The following is a 5,150-nucleotide window of genomic DNA, read 5'->3' on the forward strand; positions in this document are numbered from 1 at the left end:
TTACTTACTTCTTAATTACTTCTTACTTACTTACTTACTTACTTAATTTTCTTACTTATTTACTTACTTAATTCTTACTTACTGACTGACTGACTGACTGACTGACTTTACTTACTTACTTACAGAGAGAACTAAATGTGTAAAGAGCTGCTCTGTGACTGGATTGTAGAGTAAACCAGAAAGCAACATATTGTCATTTGTTTTSATAAAATGAGAAAAACGACATTAATAAAGATATATTTTCAAACCCTGTTATTAGTTGATATTTAGATAAAGATATCTATGCATTCCTGTGGATACAACAGTCACACAGAATCTCTGTGCCACCTTTTTTTTTTGCACACTTTCACTTCCCTGTTGCGCAGAATCTGACCCGAAACATTTTAAATTAACTAACTTCTTTTGAATTAACCTCCTCAAAACTAACCACAACCACACACACACACACAAATAAACAGGTTTTAACTTTGGTTTAACCATTAATACTAAACATCTTTTTTTCGAAACTAGTTTCGGTTCAGTGATCCGCAAAACGCCTACGAACAAGCCTACACCCCCCGGCAGACTCCCACAGCGCTGCGTAAAGATTATTACTGACACTACACTAACCTGAACATCTGCGGCCCCAGAGACTGACCCCGTCTTTAGTCCAGATCCATGCATCGGATATCAGTGTTTAAGTTTTAAAAACTTGTATTTTGCCGTGTTTACTGAGCGGARAGGAGCGAAGACGCCTGCCCCGTCTGAGGATGAGGAGGCGGACCCAAACGGGAAATAGCTGCGTCACCAGCATGTTTCAAGGAATTGTGACTGGAGGCAGGCAGTTGTGCAACAAGAACCAAGAAAAGCAACCTCAGCCAACCCATCACACACACAGGTAAACTGACAGATCAGGTGGACAGAGTGTATCCATTATCATAAAGGGATTTCAGACTATAATATTATTTCTGTATTCTRCTAAAAGTTGTTGTTTGTGATGCATGAAAACGTCTAATTACTTAAACAGTTTTGTTAATTTTTTTTCACATAAGCAGGTAGCCGTTTTGTTACGCAATACTTACAACTACAATTTGGTCATCTTCATTCTCCTCTGGCTCTGGGTCAGCTGGATCCAACATGAAAGGCTGGAGGGACAAGTCTTCCATCTTTGTAAATAAAAGGTTTCTGCACTGTAAACCCCTGCATCAAACAAGAGTGCACCATTCTGGAAGCTGGAGTAGGGTGGGGTGTGAAGTGCCTTGTTTGGATTTAAAGAGACAGCCTCAAAACGAGTGCATCTGAGAAACACCTCAGAAAAGGGGTGAAAGAGGGGCTTGTGGAGTTACAGTAAGGAGGAATTCAGACTAAAACATTGCAGACTACAACTGAATGATTTACATGTGCAAAGAGATTTAAAAGCACATGTCTCCTTTAGAAGACAAGAATAGCATCATTTTTGAACAAGCTGGAGGCACAAAATGAAGCCTGACTGACCCCAACATGACGTGATAGAGCTATCTACAACAGGTAAGATATGAGCTGTTCATAACTGCTCAACAGAACACCTCTTTAATTTTTGTAATTTTTTTTTCTGTTTATGTTCTAAATTTCCATCAAAATGTCCATACATGTCAATGCTCAGCTGATCTGGGGAACATAACCCACATAAATTGATGCACTTTTTTTTGTACTGATATTTCAGTGATAGTTTTTGTTCCACATATTCTGTTAAGAGTATTGGTGTTGGCATGCCTGTGGTACGGCCTTTATGTGCAGCTTATGTCCCTGTGTAGGGCAACGCGTTGTGACATGCTCTACTGCAACATGGGCCATATACAACACGACTAACAATTCAAAACTGAACGGCTGTTTAAAAGGACCGGATCCACAAGACCCGGCTCCCTTCAAAGAGCTGTAAATCTCATCTCTACTAGTCTAATTCCTATGAGCTTTGGACCACTGGCCTCCTACACCCATCAGTCTTTGTAATGAGATGTTTACCTACAACACCCTGCAATATAATCCCTTTTYATGTAATTCTGCAGAGACTTTGCTTTCCTACATTCATTATAATCACGCCCTGCAATCATCTAAGTACATGCAGGGTAATGTTGCCCTTTTGTATATCTTCTAACTGCACTCATCCATTACAGTCAACACATGACTTCAAGCAGAATTTTTTATCCTAATCTGTTTTTTTACATCTTTCCCACAGATCTAGATGTTAGATTAGTCAAACGTTCTAGTTGGAGAGTTTGTGTAGAAAATCTGTTCTGGATGCTTGTAAAGCCTCAGACAGTGATTCATAGTAAAATATTAAATTACWAAAGAGTCCCTTTATATCTGATAAGGCCCTGTCACATTAGCAAACTTAGGCCAACTTATGAACATTTTAAGGACATTGAGGATGGAATTTAAAAAATCAAAAGAAGCTTCTTTTTGGCGTGTACATGATCTAATTGGAACAAATTGATCAAATATATAACTTTTATTAACAATTTAGACATAAAAATGTTTCATAAGTTGGCATAAGTTGTCTAGTGTGACAGGGCCTTGAAGGATTTTACTTCGCTGGCATTTAAAACAAGCCATGTTGATTAAATGAGCTATGGAGATATGGGCACCTACACTGGGTGGGGTTCAACAAAGTGGGAAGTAACACCTGATCTTTCCCTCTGAATATTTAATGAACTTCTCCAAAATTAAAAATCTATTGTGAAGGATTGAGTGACATCTTGTGGCGAAGTTGAGAATTACAACCACTCATCCTTCCCTCTTGTGGTTCATAATTTGCTGTAGATCAGGGGATATCTGATTCTGGTCCCTGAGGGCCACCATCCTGCATTTTTTTTATTTATTTTCTTTTATTGTCCCTCAGTAGGGAAGTTATTTCTCATTTCTACATTTTTTTCCCATCACGTATGTGATCACACATATGGAGCCAAGGGGCTCCAAGGGGCAACTGGTGACCCTCCAATCACAGGCTCATCTTTAACCGCTGCGCCAGGGGTTAGAGTTGTCTCTGCGTCATGATGAGTTTTTTGTTTTACCTATTTGAAATAATGACCAGAAGAAAAAAAAAAGGCTGATTAATACTGACAAACTGGTGACCTGACCTTTCCTCTTTCATCTAAAATTTCCTGTCAAGCTGTTTCACTCATTTTCTCCTTTCACTACACGTTGCTCTTTTTTATTTTGAAGCAGTTTTGAGGCGAAACATGAAACTGCTGAATTACACACGTTAATCAAAAGGTTGTTGCTCACAAAAGAGTGAGTGCGTTAGTTGATGCCTCCAACCTTGCTTGAGAGGTTGAGCAGCTTCAGCCTTTCCTCTGCTTACATCCCCCAGAATGCCGTGCGATGGGTGAAATCATCAACATGTATTTTTGATGTATTTTTTCTTGATATTGATGTGTCTATCTCAATATATGTTGTTATTGTTTTAACGCTCAGCCCTAACATTGATGGTGACTTATTTTCAGTCACTTCAACTGTGTCTGTAGCTTAACAAACTCTGGTAGCTGGCAGCAGTTTGTAGATTTTGCTTGTAATTGTCTTATAACACAGATGTGAGAAAACTTAATGTAAAAGATTTTTTTAAATGAGACATCATGTCACTGCAGACCGACTTGTGTGTAAACGATGAATAGTGTTTGGGAGATTATTTCTTTATTGTAACAATGCTTCTTGGCATTAAATCCTAAACAAATTGAAAGTCTGTTAATTTCTCTTTTAGATGAGGCCTCATTTGTAAGGAACATGCATTTGTGGGATGAGCAGAAGAGCAAAGTATGTGGATTGTGCAAATAAAATATTTTTCTACAGACCAAAAAGACTATAACGTCATACAAAAGTGTCAATGTAAAAAAAAATAGATTGCATTTATCTACCTGTTTCAGCATATTTTTATATCCATCCATCCATTATCTATATACACATTTCTTCCTTTCAGGGTCACGGGGGTCACTGATGCCCATATCCAGCAGTCACAGTGCGAGGGGCCGGGTACACCCTGGACAGGTCGCAAGTCCATCACAGGGACACACGTAGAGACAAACGAGACAGACAACCATTCACTCTCCGACACACACCTAGGGACAGTTTAGAGTTACCAATTAACCTGACAGTCATGTTTTTGTTTTCATGGTGTTTTGATATATATACACACATACAGTATATCTGCTATATCCTGCTGGAGTGTGACATGATTTGTCATTTGCAGCTGTGATGGATTGTGTACAAATACAGTATCAGAATGGTTTGAATTTATACTTCTCATCCAATGGATACTTTTGAAAAGTGGGGGGGACACGTCCCCTTCACTTACTATTGTTGTGACGCCTATGGTTCAGACTCCTGTTAATACAAGGTCCACGTGGATGCTTGTGTGGCAGAAATACAAGAGTTAACTGAAGCTGCTACATGGAGATACGTGCCCTCATGAAACCCCGTAGACGGCATCACTCGTGGCCTCACTATCCAAGACATCAGCTAGATGGACAGATGGACCTAAATTCCTGAAACTGACTCCAAGTGACTGGCCAAATCTACCACCCCCACCTCAGAGTGATCCTGAAGGTGAGCTGAAACAAGTTGTCTAACTATGTCTAGCTCTAGTGTTCCAGATCCACATCTGTACCAGACTTGGGACAGCTTCTTTAAAGCCATTGCACATCAGCTTCATGGGGCTGCTGACCCTGAACTAGAAGCTCTACAACAAGCCCRAAGAGAGTCATTCCTAGAGGAAATCACACAATTAAAGGCAGATAAACCCATTGGCAAAGCCAGTCTTCTATTTGCACCTGAGTTTGATGAGTTCAGAGTGGGAGGCCGTTTGTGTCACAATCCTGATATGACTGTAGATGAAGTGCATCCCATAGTTCTGGACCTCAGACATGTTCTGACCCAACTCATCATACAGGATTATGAGAGGCTCCAGCATCCCAGGCCAGAAAGGGTGTGTGCTGAGATTAGGAGACACTGCTTCACATTCATGTAACACGCAGTATGTCGCCATCAGAAATCCTGTGTTGAGTTCAAGAGGGGGAAAAGTCACCTTAATTAATTTTCACAAATATGGGGAGCATTGTATGTACAAGAGTTAGAAGGAATTATGAGCCAAAAAGGGATGAGTTTTACTGACAAGTTTTTTAAAAAATAGTTACCATTTA

The 5,150-nt window shown here is 39.7% G+C and overlaps 1 protein-coding gene across 1 annotated transcript in view; it reads right to left on the reverse strand.

The window, feature by feature from the left end:
- tnfrsf1a (tumor necrosis factor receptor superfamily, member 1a) overlaps positions 1-4,980 on the reverse strand; it is a gene marked incomplete in the record, with an annotated part of 15,348 nt that extends 10,368 nt beyond the window's left edge. The window contains 2 exon segments of the mRNA XM_014024493.1: positions 1,062-1,179; positions 4,782-4,980.
- Positions 4,981-5,150: the final 170 nt, after the last annotated feature.

This window comes from Austrofundulus limnaeus, unplaced genomic scaffold (genome assembly GCF_001266775.1).
Source record: "Austrofundulus limnaeus strain Quisiro unplaced genomic scaffold, Austrofundulus_limnaeus-1.0 Scaffold425, whole genome shotgun sequence".
In the NCBI taxonomy this organism is placed as follows: domain Eukaryota; kingdom Metazoa; phylum Chordata; class Actinopteri; order Cyprinodontiformes; family Rivulidae; genus Austrofundulus; species Austrofundulus limnaeus.